Raw genomic sequence first — 22,640 nt, 5'->3', positions numbered from 1 at the left:
TAGACTACTTTGTGTGCAGTCATTTCCCAATACAGATGCTTTTGTGAACAAATTCATGCCTGCCTTGATGTCATTGCACATTTTAATAGTTGTTTGTCTATTTCTGTTTGGCATTAGTAAAAAATAAAAATAATAACATGTACAGGGTGATAAGAGTGTAATAACAGGTGTTATAATGGCTATTTTGCATGGCCTTGAGCACAAAAACTTTGAAAACCACTGGAGAAAGAAAGAAAGAAAGAAAGAAAGAAAGAAAGAAAGAAAGAAAGGAGGAGAGAAAGCTGATGATGACCACTTTGTCTTGGCAGGTTCAACAGAGAGAAGAAAGTTGCAGATCTGCCCACACTGTGACTTTAGGCTGCTGAAAGAAGTCCCCCTTGTGGTCAAAGTCAGAAAAACAAATGGAATCAGCAGCACCTTCTTGCATCCAGGCTCCAGCACTTTGAATCGTGGTACAAATAAATGCTGCATTGTAGTCGTCACCAGCTGTTATTCCTAATGATGAAAACATACTTAACTTAGCATGAATTTACAATTATGCAAAAGGCAAATCTGAATCTCCTTTACTGGAACTTTTCAAGCTATTTCATTCTCCCTTGAGAGAGTGCTAGTGTGAATCATATGGAGAGCCAGTGTTTTTGTGAAATGGAGATTTCGAATACATCATAATGAAAGTCTGCCATGGCTTTTGTGGAGTCCCAGAGCCACAGCAAATAAACTTTTTCTGAGAAGTAGGCTCTTTAAAAGAATAGCTTACAATAAAAAAGCTAGACGTTATTATGTGCACTGTTCATTAATAAATATACATTCTGAAATGTCATTTTGTTGTTGCTTTTAAGCTGTGCTAAATGCAGCATGAGGTTTTTACATTTGGATATTAGATTTAATATATTTTTACATTTTTAAACTAATGCTCATGATATACATAATTAAGTTGGCTATAACTATGTAATGTCTTTACAAGGTGCAGGTGCTGCTATAGATAAAGCTGGTAAGAGTGTGACACTGCTCGCCTACAGCCCTGCAGTTCGTTTACTCCCAGCACACCTGCTTGCACACAGTAGGCTATTTAGATGTGCAGATGCAAGCTGCCAATCAGGGTGTCACCTGATGAACCTCATCCACATACATTCATGCGCGCGCGCGCACGCACGCACGCACGCACGGCACGCGCACGCACACACACACACACACACACACACACACACACACACACACACACACACACAGCAATCAAAGATAGGCTACACACGGATAGATAGCCTACCTATTGCACCTCAGGTAGGTGCACGCGGACATGCGCACGCACACGCGACGGCGACACGAGCAAGAGACAGGTTGTTTCATTCTTTGGATTATTAGGCCTATTATTATTTTCAAAATGTTGAATTTCAGGTAGAACTGGTTTTCTTTAATTGTAGGCCTATATATAGGTCTATTCGTTTTATTTATTTGTGTCTAACTGTAAAGCTATAGGCCTACCATAACAATTTGTCAAACGTCCATCCTTTTTGTGAAGGTTATGTATAATGTAGGCATAATATCTACATATAGACCTATGAGGACAAAGGTGTGTAGGCTACTATGTGTAGCCTACAATTGCAGACCAAAAAAAGGAACTTCTATGAAAAAAGCAACAGCTTTCTGTGAAAAGGGGAATGTCTGATACAAAGAGCATGCATTAATAATAATAATAATTATTATTATTATTTTCTATTATTATTTTCTATTATTTTCCTCTAAAAGAGTAGGCTAAATAGGCCTACAATGAATAGCCATACATTTTTGACAACAGGATTTTAGCAAACAGTAGGCCTACATTCAGTTAACTATATTCTTCAGCTGTTCAAATATTTTCTTTTTTCTTTTTCTTTTTAATTGCAACATTCTGGTTGTTAGCTACATCTGATTAACAAGCTTTTTTTTTTTTTTTTTTTTCTTTTTTTTACATCGGTAAAATGTGACAGAAGATACGCACCGACTTCCAGGTGACGGTTTCGCATTCTTCTCAGGTGTTAGGAGACGATACATTGGCAGTTTGCCATCATCTATTGTTAAAACAAGAGGGCTCTGGTCTCTTATAGCCTGTAGCGAAACGCACCTGCGCGCATTGTTGACATGTGCCTAAACTATTGGTTCTCAAAGTGGGGTCCGTCCGGCCGCCGGCCGGGGACCCCCAGGGGTCCATGAGGGAGGAACCAAATGGACCCTTCAGAGAGTGTAGCTGTAGCCTGCAAATGGAACCAAATGGACCCTTCCACACTCCCAGAGTTAAATTAACATTGATTTTACACTATAAATTGGGGTCTCAGTAGGCCTACTACATGTCAAGTCCTTGAAATTAAAATGACTCAGAAAGTCAGAATCACATAGAGCCGCAAAAATCTTCTCTTATGGGGGGTCCCTGGCATAGGCCTATCTATTCAAATTGGGGGTCCGCGGGATAAGTAGACCTAAGTGTCAATTTGGGGGTCCTTGACATGAAAAAGTTTGAGGAAACACTGGGCTAGCCTGCAACGGGACTTTCTTCTTCTTCATGATGTAGCCTTAACATGTGGCGTTCAAATATGACAATGGATGAGTGTGCGGCGGTGCGCACCGCGCTCTCCACGGCAGTAGCCTCGCTCCTCTCTCCTCTCCTTTCCTCTCCTCCGTGCCGTGCCGTGGTGGTGGTGGTGGTGGAGCTCCAGGCTCCCTGGAGAGCAGCGAGGGAGAGAAGCGTTGTAAAAACCAAAGTGGGCCATGAGACGCGCTGCATGAGGCGCAGCTGGCAAATCATCGATGTGAGCATCAGAAAGGGAGAGGGGCGGTCCGTTTACCTGCAGCCACCCTCTCAAAGAACAGAACAAACCCTCCTCACATGCCGACACTCAGTGCTCTATACTCACTCTGTGCCCGCAACGCAACGCGACGCACAGTGCGCTCCCATCAACTTCCAACTTCAGTGTGTGTGTGCGTGTGTGTGTGTTCACGGCACGCTGTCTCCGCGAGTCGGCGAGTGCGCTCTTTTCTTGACTTAACTCTCTGTCATCACTATAGGACTTTCCCCCCAAAGTAGTCGACTTGTATTTATTAGTTTTTTTCTCTTTGGAACCCTCGTCGCCGGAGCAGTGTCTACAAGATTTAACAACTTTTTTTTTGATGGAAAACGAGAGGTCCGGGTGACTGCTAACTTTGAAGGTAGGCTCCGTGTTTATTTTTGTTTATGGTATGATTGTCGGTACCGTTTTGTCTTGTAAATTGTCATTGATAACTTTATCGATATATTTATATTTTATCATAATGTTATCTTACCTAAATCTCGATAGAAAAAATGGTTTGCCCCTGGAATAAGAAGCATGGACCGTAGCCTAAGCTGAAGCATACCCGCATCTTAATTTATAGGTCCTTGGAAGGTCATTAAAACAGCTTAATAACTTAGTAAAATCAAAATATTACATATTTATATGTTTTTTTTTCTCGCTCTCTCTCTTTCTGTTTTTGATAACCACCAGAACGTCAATGTCATGCTTAAGGATAAATAATATATGCAACCATTGACATCTTCACTTTCTAATCTCGCACATTTGCGTTATAGGCTACCTTGTCCTTGGGTAGGCTGTTTTAGTTCACAACGTGTCGAGTAGGCTATACAAGAATAAGCAAAGGACTAATTTGATGTAAGTGGGGTTAAATGGAATCACCCCTCCTAATTCATTTAACAGCTTATTTATTGCGCATAACAGGAGACAAGATGCGAAGTCACCAAGTGTCGCTTTCCTGGCTGCTCAAATTGCGTTTAACAGCCTACCTGTTAAATTGAAGATGATTTTACGTGGCAACAACATCCTTTGTTAAAGTTATTCGTTTGTGTATTCCTTCCTGTAGCCTACATCTTAAATAGATGCTCATAACAGTAGGTTACTCACTTGTTTGACCCTGTGAGGATTATTTTGTATGTTGAATCCTAATTTTGTTACTGGTCATCACTTTGACTGTTTGGTCTGTGGCAATTATTTGTGTGTGTTGACAGTCTTTAGACATAGTTAGTAGGGGAAAACTTTCCATACAGTCTGAAGCCTTAATTTGCTTACTTTTTATTGGGCCATTACAAACCACTTCAATTAATCCTTTCTCATTTTATTTAATTGGGATACTGTAAATGTCAATTTCAACTTCAACAGATGTATTTGCATTATGGTGAAATACCATGGTTTGCCATATGAACATTATACTATATGTGACCAAAAGATTGCTGTTAAAAAAAATGTATGACAGACATGGGGAATGAAACAGTTAAAAACTATTTCCTGTGTTCTGCATAAACCGTGCCACTGATAGATCTGTCATCATAGTTGAACATTTGTAATGTAAGTAGTAGGGTCTGACTTGTGGTTTTTATCACTATGCGGATAAGGGTAATTTCAGGTAGAACCAGAGCTGTGTGTGTGTGTGTGTGTGTGTGTGTGTGTGTGTGTGTGTGTGTGTGTGTGTGTGTGTGTGTGTGTGTGTGTGTGTGTGTGTGAGACAGAGAGAGCGAGAGATGACAGTATGACTAGATATAGTACACACTACACAATTCAAGACTGCATGGGTATAAGTGTGTTGTGGTTTTATTATAAGTTTCACAGCCTGCTGCTGCATAACATGCCTTACATTGTTCACGAATCACTTGGCTGTTTGTCTTTCAATTATTTCAGATGTATGCAGTAATGCAGAAGTATCGCTAATAAACATATCGCAAATATGCAAGTACTTTTGTAGATCTATATATTCCAGTATCTTTTGATAATTATCACATGATTAATTACAATTACCATAGACCCTAGCTCAACCAATTTGCAGTTAATGGAAATGAAGCATATGCTGTGTGGATGTATGCTTACTAATAATTTTTGAAGATATGAGCTTATATTTGCATGCAATTACGAGGTTAAAAAATGTGCCCCCATACAGGAAACATAAACAAGTTATGCCATAATAGTGGTGACTTTTTTGTTTTATCATTGCAGGTCTGTGGCAGCTTTAAAGGCGCTGTGGCTTCTCTGGTCAGTGCCTCTGAGAACAATATGTCACAGCCCTTTTCCTGTCTCAGACTGTGAGTGTCACTTCTTGTAAGTCCTCTGACAAGATAAAAGCCTCAACGGCAGCTCGTGAACATTAACACAAGACCTCTGTAGTTTTACACCCACACATACAGTACATATCTAGGGTAGGCTATACGTTGTTGGTCTTTTGCCAAAACAAGAAAATAACAGAATTTTAATCCAAACTTGTTTGACAGGAATGATGAGAATCAAAGAGCACGGGACGGACAGGCAGTGTCACGGCACACGTATTTCTACCATGACATAAAGCATTAATAAGTCTGCTTGTTGTGGCCAGTCAGCTTTTCATCTGAAAGTGTCCACTCCCTGGCAAAGTTTGCAGTATATTAGATTGACCCTATTTGTGAACGATGATTAGTAGACAACATGACAAAAGACAAAACATAAAAGATCTTTATTTCTGCTCACAGACTGATGCTCTTAAGATCCGTAGATGCTTCATTTGCTGTACCTCAGCAGTGCATGAAGACAACTTGCCTCTTCTAATCGAAAGTAGTGCACTGTGCATGATATGGTCGCAGCCTAATAGCAGGAAATCATCATGTCAGATTTGCGAGCGTTGAGAAATTCAGATATATAGGTGATCTCTGGCACTCGCTGGCACCGCTAATTTCTGTTCCACCCTTGAACTTCTCTCCCTCCAGTGTCTTCCCCCTAATGAACTGTGCTTCAATCCTGGTGGCACTTTTGCCTCACACGTCCCTTAATTGGCACTTCATTTGTCAGGTCGCTGGCGCATACTATAAAAATCTCAGAGGGACCAGAGGCACAAGAGGCTGTTTAACCACTTACTGTAGTAAATGTACTTTACTTCGTCATACGACGAATCGCAGAAATAGCTGATCTACAAGCTCACAATGCATAACGTCACAACTCATTTTGAGCTTGTAGATTGGCTATTTTTTATGTGTTTTTGTTTTGACAATTTTCACCTGTAATGACATTCCCGAAATTTGGGACATCAGGATGAAAGTGGTTAACGCCTGGCTCACCCTCACAATGTCAGTGGAGGCCAGGTGCATGCAGGAGAAAGTGAAGGCAGGTTCCAGGAACAAATGATTTGTGCAGTGTCACATTAAAAGACGATGAGACAGTTGTTATCAGATGAAGACAAGGAATAACAAAGTTTTTCCATCGGCCCTGAGAGAAAGATTTGCTTTCTCAGAGACGCTTTTTCTTCCTTGCCTTTTCTGTCGATGCAGAAATGTCAGTAGTTTGAGAATTTATTAATAAGGTTTAAGCTTTAGTCAAGTCAAAGCCAAGGAGAGTTGACATACAGTAGCTGAAATACCTCTAGACATTTGCAGCAACTGCGATATGTGAGCGTTTGGGTGTAATGGATTATGACAGAGGGTGGTTCCTTAAATACCTCCAGCGAAGACGCACATCATTAAAACTTCTACTGTTGAGTATTTGATTTGAGTTTAGAGATGGGCTGTGCCTCACTTCAGTGAGGCTGATATCTAGGCTAAAACCATTAATCGTCTTTCTTTACCACCTTGATAATTATCGCTGTAGCGAAATAACAGCTCAGCAAACAGTGAAATTATACCTGTGGTAGGGAGCAGAGTAAATACCTGTTTAGCTGCCAGCAAATGTATTTATTAGACTGTCGCCAGTAAATAAGAGGCCTGTCTCGTTTTTTTAATGTGTGGCTCTTTGGGGATTCCACCCTCCCTCCACCCCCCTTATGAAATAGCTCTGTTATGATTGCTAATAGAGAAGAAAGGTAACAATGATTCCCTGCCTTTTTGATGACATGCCACAACCAGTTTGGAAAATGAAAAAGAGGGTGCCTTAATAGGGATTGTTTGTGCATTCCAGGGCTCTGTGTCAAAATATGTAAGAAAGGACTCCTCTTGACAATTACAGACATACCACCCTGTGTGCATGTTTAGCGTGTTACTCAGGAGTTACAGAACATTTTGTCATTATCTATAAAGTTCTCTTAAAAAAAAAAAAAACAGTGAGGGGGTGGGGGGTTGACATTGCCCCAGCATGTTCAACAGCATTTATTCTGGCATATACTTTGCATATACTGTTGATCCAGATTCCTTGGCTTAACGATAAAAGCGTCACATTGTTGTTGTTTTTTTTGGTCTTCACAATCAGCTCCGTTTTCAGAAAGGGCTGCATTTCAACCCATTCCCCAGGAGGTAAATAACCATAGTCCGTCATGTTGATTCAGTCACGCTTTGACAAAATGACATTCCCCCAATGGTAGAATTTATTTTTTTCATTTTTTTCACGCTTCATCGTAACCATAACAAATACAATTAAAAAACATATAGACCTACCTTTAATTTGTTTGTGATTCAAGTCACATTATTACAGGTCTCATGACATGATTTGATATAAATTATATATACCGGTACATATATTTTTAAATAAATGTTAAAGGGGGGGTTGTCGCAAATGTCTTTTATTTGTATGCTTGTCTTTGTCCAATCTGGTGTTTCTGAATCCTTTGTTTAGATAATGCAAGGGGAAAAAAGTGATTTGGAAGAAAGCACATCCTGCTAAGATCAGGTTCTTAATACCCACCCACGTACTCAGATGAAACAATTTCAACAGATACTGCATCCTCTTACCTACACACACACACACACACACACACACACACACACACACACACACACACACACACACACACACACACGCACCCATGCACACACACACACACACACACACACACACACACACACACACACACACACACACACACTTACGCCCCTTATCAACTGTTTTGTTCATCAGTGGATGAATGATGCATCTTTTGACAAGGGATTAAATGTGCAGAGAAGAATATGTAGATAAAGAGCTGGGTCCTCAAGTCTGCTTCTCTCATGCAGCCTTTCTCAATAAGCCTACATCCTCTACGTACCGTGTGTTCCATATATAAATATACAGTATCTGTCAAGGACCCCCAAATTGATATGTATATACTGTATTTGGCCGTGAACCCTCATGTGAAAATATGTTGTGCCAGAAGCTCCCTCAAGAGAAAATGTGTTCGTTTTGTTTCTCTTCCAAATTATTCCAAATTCTTCATAACTTGTAAAGATTTTTCAAAATGTTTTGAAAATAGCCGATCTACAAGCTCACAACATGTTGCATTGCGAAGCGTTGTTGGCTTTTATATTGGCAAATTATTATCTTTTTAAAGCCAAAGTATGAAATAGGGATAAACTGATTTTGATGCTATATTAACACATTTAGCAGGGGATCCTCTTGGTTGGCTTAATGGACTGGGGATCCCCGGACCCATGATATAAGCAATGATATAGTATCCCTCAGGTCCTTATATCATGGTATATAGCCTATAGTTGACATATTACAGTATAGTACCATGCTCATCACTTGCCTTCACTCTCTTAACACCTCAAGAACTAACCACAAAAATGTTTGCCCTTCGCTACTGCTCCTCACAACAGGAAAACACCCTGTGTGTGACCAAAGCCATCTTGAGTGCCCCCCCCCCCCCCCCCCACTCTTTTTCTTTCTCTCTCTCTCTCTCGCACACACGCACACATGCACGCACGCACGCACGCACGCACGCACGCACGCACGCACACACACACACACACACACACACACACACACACACACACACACACACACACACACACACGCAACTGTGTCTCTCTAACTCTATTAATTGTTTATATGTTGCAATCCACGAGGCAGAAATTACAGTTGTAATTATTGGGTCATGTGATGACCCGGTCCCGCGAGCAGTGACAGAAAAGTCATTTCTTTAAAAGAGCCCTGCCTCTCTGATGCCCGTCGGTTGTTCTATGACTAATTGGCTTTATAATTTGATAAAGAGAGAGGCGAGGCCAATAGAGAGAGAGGGCGAGGGAGATTGGAGTGATAAACAAGGCGGTAAGCCGATAAAAGGGTCCAACCCCAATGACACCAGGGCTGGGGGTTTGACTCAGAATGTCAGGGCTAAGGGGTGGAGGCATTGACCCCTGTATGCACACAGGCCTCTCTCTGGAGGTAGTACAGGGATACGCTGTGTTGTGAGTGAACGTATGCACCCCTGTGTTGTTCTGCCTGTGCGCATCGTCTACGTGTGGGAGTTGCATTGTGTACAGTGTGAACACCACACATTGTAATGGTGGGCGTCGCGAGTTACGATCCGAAAGAGGGAAGTGGGGCTATACGGTCTCCTGCAGAGCAGTGGGAGAAGAATCATTGTTGGGTTTCGGTTGCGTTCCGTCTTTGATGCGGCGGCTGTCTGCAGTTCTGAGGGCCGTTAAGCAGAAACGCCGAAGGCCTTCCTGTCAGCAGAGCTTGAGGTTGAAAACCTCTCGTCCTCATCTATTTTCGCAGACTACATGTGATTATAAAACAATTAAGCACTTAGGTGGAGACTCTCCCAAGTTCATTTCATTCCCCTCGTTCTCAGCTGTCTCTTTCTCTCCCCGCTTCTTTTCTCCTCCTTCCTCCTATGACGTTGCACGGACACATTAGAGCCGTAGCTGCATTATTCAGTTTATTTAACTTATAATTGAAAGCCATGGTTGGTTTGCTGTATGAGGGGCTAATGGAGAAACTTACTTACTTCCAAACAAATGCTTAAGTGATTTTTCATTGTCCCCTGATGCCTTTTTCAGAAACATTCATTAAACAATTTGACTGAATCCCAAAGTCTCCTTAGAAAGTGCCACACAGTTGGGTTGATGTCGCTTAATTAGACATTCATAGAATTACTTTATGTACCATTGTAAACATGTATAGGCCTACCTATTCCAACTACATGGTCAATGACACATCATTAAAACAAATTATTGTATCGAATTCAGTAGATAATTGAATTGAAGAGACGTTTTACCAATTATTTCTTCTCTGTCCCTAACATTTTTTGGACATAAAATCTTCCGCCGCTATCATAGTATCTCACGTGTTGGTGTCTACCTATCAACTGTTTTGAAATGCTGGCCACTTATGTACACATTACTAAGCCCTAAGCTATACACAATCCTCTTTTTTCACTGTACATATCATCTTCTGTCTCATTGCAGTTTAGCTGTGTACCCACACTAATACGGGCATGTTGTGACATATTCCATGACAGATTATTAAATCCCTCGCAGCCTTTAATAGTACTATTGTGCTTGTGTCTGTGTTTTATTGTAGGAGACGCTCGCAGGAAGCTGAGGGTCTAACCACTCACAGCGCCAACCCCATGTTGTTTGTGTTGTCAAAATTCTGAAGCTCAATGCGCAGTGCAGACTAATTTGTATTAGTAATCCAAATAATCGTATTAATGCCTATTAGAGGCATCACAAGCGGTGAGCATGAAGACATCACAACACCTACATACAGTTAGTGATAGGACTAGCTTTGACTGCCATAATAAATGATGGCATTATGATGCTGAGCCAAAAGTAATGCAGTTACCCTTTCAGACTGTATTATCTTGTATCTCTGCCTTTATGTAATAAAATGAAATATAATTCATATTATTTTATTACTTTGTTCTTTGTCGTGAAGAAATATTGAAGGATAGGCAGCACAAAGGTCACAGTTCTGATAAATGTGCAAGGAAGCCAATATTGTAATTCACAACACATGGCAAACGTAAAGTGTATCTGCAGTTCAATGTTACACTTGGTCTACACTTGTTGAGGAGTCATACATTTAATACCAGGTGTTTATATGTAACATTTGCATCCATTTCTCATGTTTTCTTTAGAGTTACATTCAACAGATAACAAAATTCTACATAACACAATAACTCTTTTATAGACGTTTTGCACACCACTTATCGCTCCAATGAAAGGCAGCATTGGCCTGGAAAAACACATCTTTAACAGTGTTAATCTGTATTCAACACATCACTATAACAGTACACAGCTAGTTATTATTTTTTTCTCCCTTCATATTTTTAAACAGGCTTTTCGTTTTTCAAGCCCCCTCTTTTTTCTCTTCTTTCTCTGTGATACAAAACGGTATATGTTAATTGATAATCAGCAGTGTTGATTCAGTGGTGCATTCAGTGCAAATCTGTGCCCTTCTGGATGTCAGAGGGTTTTCACAGCCATACCGGTGCCAACCTAGCTGGCAGCGCTGGCACCTGTTGGCAGTGCCAGGGCCTGGCAGGGGTTATCGATGCTCTCTGATGGTGCCCGACAATCACAGTGGAAATGACTGCGGCTGCTTGCGTCACGCCAGATAGGAAAAAAAAGAGCATTTGCCGACAATGGCTCGCATTTGCCGACGTTTTCTGTGTTCTGAACAGCCGCTCTCTGTCGCCAAGTGCAAACAAAGAGAGGATGGGACCTGGTAGCGTACGTCGTGTAAAACATGTCAATGTGGAAAATATGTCAACATGCTTAGTATGGAAAAGGTTATGCAAGGACCGTAGGGAGTGTGTGACTGTGGTGTTGTGGTGTAGGTGATGCAACACTGTAAGCAATTGATCTGGTGATGAGAATGAGGGGGGGGATGCTGCCTGCCTCCATGTTACCATGTCAGTAACGATGAATGCTGGTGAACAGTACCTTAATGCATGGGGAGTGAGTGAATGCTTTAATTCTCAAATGCTATTGTCTCCATATTTGGGAGAAAAATAATTAAGCGCTGTTTATGGCTGAAGCCTGAAACATTACCTAAATCGTCATTGCTTAGTATTTATAACGCTGGGATGGTTATATTCTCTAAATGCAACTATTTCGTAATTAAAGCAGTTAAGCTAATGAGAATAAAGACCAACAACCCACAACAAAGCATTACAATACCCACTCTTGACACCATGGTGCAAGTGTAAAAATGTGCAGGACCGTCAACTTTGGCACCAATTGATAGTTGTTGCTTTTGCTTTACAGGACTTTTTAACAGGGGCGTCAATTGGGTATGGCAGGGGTATGCAGCTGCCATACCTTGGCTACAGGGGGAAATAATAAAATGTACTTTTCATTGTGCCTGTTGCTAAGGTATGGCAACATGACTGGTGTCTTCGCGCGCATGCAAGACACCAGTCATGTTGCCATACCTTCCCTTTTTCTGAACTGACGCCACTGCTTTTTAATTATTGGACACGGCTTAGAAATATTCATTATTACGCAAGTGCACATATTGCACTATTAGATGCTGATACATTTTTGTATTTCAAATACTTTTTAGGCCTACATAATTCATATTGACATACCGTAGTAGAGGATCTGCACAATGACCTGACCTCTGGCCTTGAATGAAAACATTTAGCTGTTGCAACAACTCTTCCATTTCCTGTGTAAAACCACAGACAAGTGACCTAATACCTTGTAATAGAAGGATCTACCCCTCAAAACCAAACCCATATTATAGATAAGTGGTAATATTACATGTAACAATTAAATATATCTCAGGTTCCGAAGACACTTTGTGCGAGTGTCTTTTTGACAACAGCATTGTTAGTAGGCTATTTTCCCTTGCATGAATGAATTTTAATATGAGTGAACTTTTAACCTGTGGCGGGCGAGAGGGATCATTTATTTATTTTCACGAGGGCTGAATGGGCATGAATGTTGTGCTTTGTTATGAGCAGTGGTGTGGCGATAAAGCACGGTCTCCTCTAATTACACCAACCACTTTAGACATCTTCACTCTTCCTCAGTGGTTATCTATTCACATTTCGGCATTCTTCTAATCTAGACGCAATAAAGCAGCATTGGAACATATTTGAACTGGGGACCCCCACCCTGACAAGCGCTTGGAATTGTAGTATTTAATGTGACTCTGTTCTACAGATAAATATTGTGAAAATAGCTGATCTACATGCTCACAACGCCTCGCACTGCGAGGTGTTGTGAGCCTCTTGCTTACTTAATATTTGACATTTTGGTATTAAAAGGGTCTTGAAAATCCTATTGTCACTTTATAAATGTGCAGATACCCTGTATACAATGTTGGTTTGTTTACCGTTGAGTGAGACATTTTTTCTACATTACGCTAATCATCTGGGGATAATTTTGGGACCCCTCTTGGGGTCCTGACCCCAAGTTTGAGAACCACTGTTCTAAAATATCTGATGATTTTTTTCCCCCACGTCTATGTTTCACTGAAGTTGCTTGGACTACCCTCACCTGACAGTGGTTACCCTTGAGCTAATCTTAAGAATGCTCACATCTGCGGTTTGCATTGTTTATATAACAACAGCTTTGGGTGATGTGGACTATTGTTGTATATTTATGGTCTTACAGAGATGAATGCAAGGCTCCTAACGGCATATATTAATAAGTTACGCAACGTTAACTTACAGAGGACATGCCATTTCATAACGCGTGACACATTGACCATGTTAGATCCACACCCAAGTTTGTACATTTCCTGTTTTTTGTTGGTTTCCTGTTTTACTAAGAAGCAGAATGTGGATGCACATTGTTCAATTTCACCTGGCGTTGTATTTATCTTCATCTGCTGCCAGCATACAGTATGTGGATTTCGTGAATCTGCTGTTGAATTCTTCTGCTGAAAAAAAAAAGAAGAAAAAAAAGCTGACAAAGTTATCATTCCTGAAGTGAACACACCACACAGGGGTGCCTGTCACACACAGTGGATGTGACAGAGACCTAAAGACAGTTTCCTCAGTGTTTGTTGTTGTCACCAGACCTCACCTCTCACACACTCCCCCTGTGGCTTTACATGTGTTAAAGGGCTCAGAGATTCAGTCACTACACCATTATTCCTACTACACACGCCTCTCTCTCTCTATCTCTCTCTCTCTCTCTCTCTCTCTCTCTCTCTCTCTCTCTGTGTGTGTGTGTGTGTGTGTGTGTGTGTGTGTGTGTGTGTGTGAGAGAGAGAGAGAGAGAGAGAGAGAGAGAGAGAGAGAGAGAGAGAGAGCGAGCATGCACACCCGTTACACCAGTTACAGTATTATACTAGCCTGATAAGACAAAGTGAGCCATGGAGGCACCCTAAGGTGCAAACACTATATCAAGGCTTTTTGTTGACAATATCAACAGAGATTACTGAATCTAATATTTTGGAATTCTGTTTGACATTACACAGCCTGTCATATAGAGGTTTATGAGATATTAACAACATACAGTGCTACTACTATTATAACCGGCAAGTGAGGTTGGAAAAAAGTAAAAAAAAAAAAAAAAAAAAGTTTATTGATTGAATTTGCATAGGAAAAGGTACAGGACAGTACAGTTCACTGTGTTCATAAGAAAGCTTTTGGGCTTGTTTAACCTGAGGTCCCTTTTTTATTCCCATTTAGTTCATATTTATGTTGTATTTATTACAGCACCACAACACTACAGTCTACAGCTATCAGAAAACCGTTATCAACAGAGGCACCGTGTTGTATTGTGGGGGGGAAAGCTATATCGACTCGTATCCGTTCCTATAATTCTCTTATCTGAAGAAACATGTCTATGAAGGCTATTTGTCCATCTCCACAGCCCTCTCTGGAGAATGTGTGCGTGTGTTATTCAGTAATAAATGCAGAACCGCCTCACTCTAATCAAGCTGATTAAAAATTCCTGCGCGCACAGCCGGAAATCGCACCATCCTCCCGTGTGTTTTCTCCCCACTTTTTACTTTATTTTCCACTCTCCTCTCCGCCAGGACCTCGGCTGTGGCGGTGCGGCCGCCTCCGAAAACCGAAGACCCGAGATGCGGTCGAAATCGTCTTGTTTTTGAGGGGTTTATTATGTTTTCCTTTGAGATGAGGAGAGCCGGGAGAAAAAGGGAAAGCAGAGAGGCAACGCCAGCGCCAGCGAGGGGAGTGATGAGTCAATACAACTAATAATTTAATGGGGACACAGAGAGAGAGAGGGGGGAAAGAGAAAGAAAGAAGAGCTCGATCCGTCCGGACGCAAAGCCTAACGAACAGGACACCTCCTATCGCAATCAGCTCTTATGTGTCTAATAGCAAAGCCTTATTTCCTCGCGACGTCGGAAAGTAAATCGCACTTTTTTTTAACCTGTTTTGGTCCGCATATCGAATCATCAACATCGTCTCTATCTATCTACATGCGAGATATAGGTCTACTAGAAGAGATCACACTGTCGATTATTTTTCTACCGGAGACTATAATAGCAGGCAGAGCTGAACGATCGCCTTGTATTTTTGTACGTATTCTCTTCAGGATTCCTCGTATAAATGTATCGGATTGAATTGCGAAACGGCGTTCGTTCGGTACAATGCTCGTTAATGTGTGTCCGATGTGCTGTAGCGGATTCACGGGCTAGGACTGCTTGATAATCGCTGGTGGATGGAGGAGCCTATACTGTTATAGTGCCGTGAACTATAAGCAGAAGTCGCTGCACTTGTAACCGATGGACGCAGTTTATAATCCAGCTACTTTGTATCAAATGTTATTTATATTGTCTACATCAGAACATCACTGTACGATAGAATGACTCTTTTTCTCCGGCTAGTCGGGGGTTCAGGCTGATCAGATAGGGCTATACATCGCAGCAGGGCTTATAGTGCTTACCATACCAATGTTCTCCTATCACGGTCCATCTCGACCTCCTCTCTTGTTGTATACAGATTCGTGTCGCTCTTTTTATACCGACCGGTCGTATATCGAAAGCAAACGCCACATTCTTTTTTTTTAAAGAGCCATTTTCGGTATCATGCGGACGTAAATAGAATCGAGAAGTGAAGTTATTTTCTACCCTGGTAAAAACTTGAAGAAGCGTTGCAAGACTGCATCATCATAGCCTATGCTCTCCAGTGCTGAAGTGCAGCGTTTCAGGTTGGTTTGACAGACATCTAACTCTCTTCCCCTCAACAATTTCCTGTTATGTCCTTCATTCTGAAGTATTGCTTTCCTTTTTAAGGTAAATACAAATCCTGACACTGGATCCCAATCATATCTGGGTCGGAATTCTTTTACCCTCTCACATAATTAGTTGCCTCATTGCATATTGTGAATGGGAGTTTTGCATTCTGGTGAAAATGTGTGTGTGTGACTGTGTCCTGGGAGATATAATTTGTCCTGTTTTGATAACAGTATAATACTTAATTTCCTTTAACACAGTGCACTCATTGTTGTACCATATCATTGGTAAGCTACATCTGAAGGATGTTACTTTACTGAACAATTTAAAAACAGAGCCTAATATGTGGCACATGTGAAACAAATGGTGTGTGTCAGTGAGTCAGTTATTTAACCCTTGTCATATACTCTCATGGAGCTGTATACCAGGGGTGTTAATTGTTAGCTTCCTGCATTGCCACTGGCTATCTGTGTGTGTGTGTGTGTGTGTGTGTGTGTGTGTGTGTGTGTGTGTGTGTGTGTGTGTGTGTGTGTGTGTGTGTGTGTGTGTGTGTGTGTGTGTGTGTGTGTGACCAGCCTCACACTCCTGCCTCTCATGGTCCTGCTATCTTCCTGCTTCTTTCCTCTCATCACTTTGACTTCTGAGTTGCCCTGGCCTGATGAGTCAGCAAGACAGACACACTGAAGTTTGAAGTTTTACTTCACCTTCTAACTCAGCCTGTATATATATATTATTCACATCTTTCAAAATGCAGTTTGAAAACTCATCTCGGACTAATCAGATGTCCACGATTGTAAAAAAAAATAAAGAAATAATGAAACAGTCAAATTTAGCTCTATGTGGTAACATGTGTGTTTAGCTGTACTGTATTATGGTAATATGTATTTGTGTGTGCGTCGCTCTTCCTCTTCCCCTTCTGAACTGTCTGGCGAGTATAATGCACAGAAAGTCTCTCAGAATCTGAATAATGTTAGTTCCTCGTTTGTGTGTGTCTGCCACGGCAGAGCCCTGTTCCGTGAACTGCACTATACTCATCCAAGTGGAATCTCCCAGCAAATTAATGTGTTTGCACTAAAACGGCTGCTTGTTTGCCCCTCCGCATGGGAATCTGTAGCGGGACAACCATACATAATACATGCACTGAAAAATGGGAACATTACAGTGGTATGAAACAACGTCACAGGGGCCTTTGAGTAAGGAGAAAAAAAGAAAAATTATTTTATCATCTTTTGCTCAAAATAAACGGCCATTCCCTTTTAACCTTTTTTGTTAGATGTTTTGGTTTTGTTTTTCGAAACCTGAAGACGTTCCACACTACGATACTATTGATGCAATAATATAGTGGTTCTCAACCTGTGGGTCAGGACTGATGGGTATGGGTATTTTAATTCCTTAGAAAGTAAACCATTTCCAGAAGACTCAGTTTCCCCCAAGAATATATCCACAGTCCACACAAGGAAGAGGCAGCACACCAATTGAAATACTTGTATTAACAGAATAGTTCAATAGTACAGCATATCAGCAGTTCACCCATAATTGCTTCTGTAATAATAGACAGTTGACATGGTGTTTTATATGATCAAGGCAATAGGATGGGTCATATCATAATGATGTCATCGTGTAGAGTGGTCATGTCCAGGGCAGGAATTTCATGGAGGCCATGAAGGCCATGGCCGCTGTTGCCCCTCAGTTTGGCCTTGTGCCCCTCAAACCAATGGCATGACCCGAGGCCACAGTGGCCTTAATGCCCCAGCTGACCACTTTCTCCTCTGTCTCTTTCTTGTTAATGTAGACAGTAGACACCAGTCTCTTTCTTGTCATGTAGACACCAGTGTCTTTTGTTGAGAATCTGAAATCTTAACTCCCCCAAGTCCCCATCTTTAAACCAATCCATTGATTTGATTGGTGCAGGGCTGAGCATGGATCAGATTGTAAATACCATCATTTATTGTTTTATTTGTTGGCCTTCCTGCCCTGGCATTTGGCCTTTGTGCCCTCAAAAAATGGACAACACCAAAGGCCAAGTGGCCTTGCCCCTAAAATGACGAAATTCCAGCCCTGGTCATGTCACAGGCGGACATGGCCTTCATCAGTGGATAGAATATAACAGAGTTGTTGACGTGATTATGGTAATCTGGCAGATCTAAACAACTCTCATAAGGGTAAGGATTGTTTACTTAACCAGTGGAAGGTCAGACACTTGTGCCTGTCAAGGTATCAGAGTTGTTGTATTAATAACAATGTTAGAACAACAGGGTTTGTTTAGGAACACGGAGTGGCAATGTACCATGATTAAAGGATGATCTGTTTGACCATTAGACAACAATTGGTACACACTATCATATTAATATTATATTAATAATATTAACCAAACAGGATCCATCTCCCAGATGATTGCACTTTATGTGCAACATTGTTTTCTCACTCAACAGTAAACAAACCAACACAAAGTTTAAGAGTATAGCGGGCATATGCACATTTCTAAAGTGACAATTTAAAGACCTTTTAATACCTCTAAAATGACATATTAAAACATTGGCCAAATTGTCAAATATTAGAGGCAGAAATTGTGAAAATAGACGATCTATATGCACACAACGCCTCGCAACCCGAGGCGTTGTGAGCATGTAGATCTGCTATTTTCACAATAGAATGGTATACAAAATGTAATGCCTCAACTCATAAGTTCTCGTCAGGGTGGGGGTGGGGGGGAGGGGTTCCCCAGTTAAAATATGTTTATTTTGGGGGTCGCAGCCAGAAGTGGTTGAGAACCACTGCAATAATATATTTGAATGATTCATTATACATCGTTTGTTTTTCTTTACGTTGTATGGCTAAAGCATTCTGTTTTCTCTCCCGCTTCGCCTCCAAGGTGATAGTGAGCAGAGGTGCTGAGAATGATGGAGCATCTCAGCGAGGCGTGCCTGGGCAAGGAGAACTGTGAGCTGGTCAACAGCATGGCAGAGGGCAAGGCCCCGCCAGCCAAGTTGGCCCGGCTGGAGCAGAACGGCAGCCCTCTGGGGCGAGCGCGCCTGGGCAGCACCGGGGCCAAGCTCTCCGGGGTTCCATACAAACCGTCCGGGCATCTGCTCAAGACCTACCACAAGAAAGGTTTGTCTGTGTGTGTCTGTGTGTCTGTGTGCGTGTGTGTGTGTGTGTGTGTGTGTGTGTGTGTGTGTGTGTGTGTGTGTGTGTGTGTGTATTAGGGCATTCACGAATAGTGATTTTTAGTATTCGAATTATTCGACCTCAAAGTATGCGTTGCGAGGCGTTGTGAGCATGTAGATCTGCTATTTTCACAATATGTAACTATCTACGGAACCGAGTCACATTAAATGTAATAGACTACAATTTCAAGTGCTTGTCAGGGTTCTTATGACTTCCTATCTAGCCAAGCTTTATAAACCCTGAAGAAATATCTAATTTTTAAAGACAAAACAATAAAAAATAAGCGAATATTCGACTTCGGTGAACAACGTTGAATAGTGACTTTGATATTCAAATATTTTAATATTTTAATATTTTAATATTTGGTGAATGCCCTAGTGTGTATGTGTGTGTGTGTGTGTGTGTGTGTGTGTGTGTGTGTGTGTGTGTGTGTGTGTGTGTGTGTGTGTGTGTGTGTGTGTGTGTGTGTGTGTGTGTGTGTTTGCATGTGCGTGCGTGCGTGTGTGTGTGTGAAAGATACTCCATCTATGTCTTGAATGCTGTTCATTCCTTTAAATGATGTTATATGTTTACTACCAATGAACTGTCACCCAACACCCCTGCACACCCCAAAATGCTAATGTACTCTTACAATGCGTCTTAGTCATATTATGTGTGCACGCGCGCGCACGCACACACAAACACACACACACACACACACACACACACACACACACACACACACACACACACACACACACACACACACACACACACACACACACACACACACATATTTTCACAGACAATAGCTATTAGCTAATACAGGAGCGGCTGAAAATGATTTCTCTTGCCGTACTGCTCAGTACTGCATCAACGCGCCTCTCTGTCTCCAAACCCACACACCCCACCCCACCCCGCTTCCATATTTGTTTATAGTGGGTAAGTTTTAGTCCTTTAAGACCCATTGCTGTTTAAAGGGAGCCTTTACTTTGGGATTATGACATAGCTTTTTAATATAACTGTTGTCGTATTGTGAGTAACACGACAGGGGCGCCGTCGCCATCCAAAAAAAGCCCCCTTTTTATGACTGCATGTTTTTTTCAAGGGCCTCGGAAGGAGTTTCAAAACCTGCAGGTTTTGGAGTTGTAATAGCATTTGGCCGTTAAAGCTCATCTGTTTGGTCGGTTGTATCGTTTCTTTGTGCCAGAGGGACTCAGGAACTCCTGGAATGTTGCTGCTGCTCAGTGTCCTCCAATGAACACTTTTTCTTATTTGCTCCTTTAATCTACATGTTGTGCTCCATTTGAGAGAGCTTAATTTTTCACCTCCATCATCTCATTTCTTCTTCACCATTTCCCCCCCCTTTTTTTCTCTCTCTTTTGGCTGCCTAGTGCCTACTCAGTAAAAGCCTGACTTTTAATTTACCCATTTGTAACTCTGGGACTGTACAAATGTTACACTTGGTTACATTTGTAGTTTTGTACAGTCTTGGAGTTAAATGAACACTTAGGATTTTACTGTGTCTGACAATGGTCCCTCTCTGTACTGTATCCACCTTCCCATCCCATCTCATCTCCCTTCCGTTACCAACCGCCCCCATTATTTTCAGCCGTTTTCAGAGGAGGCGGCGATGCTCTAGTCTGTCCACCACGCGTTGTCCTGCTGCTGATGCTACGCACACAGAGCCCATAGCAGGCATTGTGTCTGCGCCCGAAACAATATTTACCGCGGGCTTCTCTGGGCTCCCTGAAAACAAAGCCAGTATTGATCCCCCAAATGAACCTACACAGCAGTCTTTATTGTTAGATCTTTATCTATTAAAATCGCGGGAGGAGAAAAGCGTCCCTTTCAGCACATTCCCTGGCATCTGCTGGCTTATTGATTGTTTGCCAGAGCCGTGTGCATCTTCTGGAATGCCTGGGATTGGAAAGTATCAGAATCAGATGCACTTTTATGGCCAAGTTCAACAAATGTGCAGCAATTTGACTTGGTAACATCGGTGCAGACATATTGATAACTACCGTACATAGTAAAATCATACGTGTGAATTTAACTTTGAGAGTGTGGATCCAAGGTCCAATTTGGTTCCAGTTGTAAGCTCTCAAAGTTAAATTAACAGTCAGGAATCAAGATTTACACAGTGTAAGATTTTAACTCTTACACTGATATGCACGTCGTGTGTGTGTGTGTGTGTGTGTGTGTGTGTGTGTGTGTGTGTGTGTGTGTGTGTGTGTGTGTGTGTGTGTGTGTGTGTGTGTGTGTGTGTGTGTGCTCGCGCGCGCACATGCACGTGTGTGCGTGCACACAAAAGAACCTCACATCACATTCAGGACCAATGCAAGACCTAATATGGACAGAACATACCATACACATTTCTCTATCTCTATCTATTATTAATCTACGTATTATATACACGTAGATTCACCATTCTTGCTACCAGACTACAGAATTTATCACTTTACCTGCATTATTATTCAGAGTAAGTCTCTGAAAGGCCAAGCTTTCAGAATTAACCGAAACTTTCTTAAATTTCAAGGATGTTGTTTTAGCCGAACAGCATAGTGTGTGATATTTGCACAGCGCATCCTCTGAACATTCGGCAATCTTTGGACAAGGATTTCTCGTTCCGCCTAACGGCAGACCCACTGTTGACACAGACTAGTAAAATTCAAAGGCACATAGGAATTGGAGCATTGCATCATGGGATGATATTTGGAGCTGTTGGCAGTCAGAAGGCGGGTGAACTTGATGCCAACACAATGACAGGGGCAACAGTTTGAACCCCAAGACTGGAAAGATGAGTCAGAGAGAGACCTTTTGTCACAGTTTCACATTTATTCCAATTAAGCAAAGTGAGATAATTCAGTGACTATGGCCATTAATGAAAACGTTAAGTGTGTAATCAGCCATAGTGCTTCACCTCACCTGTCTGCCTATTGTTCTGATGGGGATCAATAATTGACTTTAGTTGTTTCACGTTGTCAGGCATACTTACTGTACATAATTATGCTCTATGGCGTGAAACAAGGTGTTCGACGCCATCGTTTCGTGACGTCTACATTCGCTGAGAAAGACTCATAGACTATCACTATATCATTGATCTCCTCATATCAGAACAGTCCTTTTTGGAGCGGTGAAAGCGCTCCCAATAGACAGGTATGTCCGTGGGTATGTGGGTGGCTGGGTGGCTGGCTGGCTGGCTGGCTGGCTGGCTGGCTGGCCGTGTCCGTAGCCTGGCAATACCTTGAGTGGCCACACACAACACACTAGTTAAAGGAGGGGCGCTGTTTTGTGCAGGCCAGGCACACTCACCACTCACTCACACGCGCACGCAACACACACGCACACGCACACACACACACACACACACACACACACACACACACACACACACACACACACACACACACACACACACACACACCTCGAACACAGAATAAAAAACATAGATCTAGAACATATAGAATCAAAAACATAGATTTAGAACACACACACACACACACACACACACACACGGTAGAGCTGCTCAGATTCACCGCTCCACTTCGAACCGAGGTTTGATTTTTTAAAGTTGTATTTGTTTTGTGTGCTGATTTTGAATCACAGCAGAGGCAAGATGACAAGCTGCCCTGCAAATGCTACAAAAAATGTGCAGGCAAAAAGACCCCCTCA

Source organism: Nannobrachium achirus (genome assembly GCF_963921795.1).
Source record: "Nannobrachium achirus genome assembly, chromosome: 2".
Classification (NCBI taxonomy): Eukaryota; Metazoa; Chordata; class Actinopteri; order Myctophiformes; family Myctophidae; genus Nannobrachium; species Nannobrachium achirus.
This window is presented reverse-complemented; position numbering follows the sequence as displayed.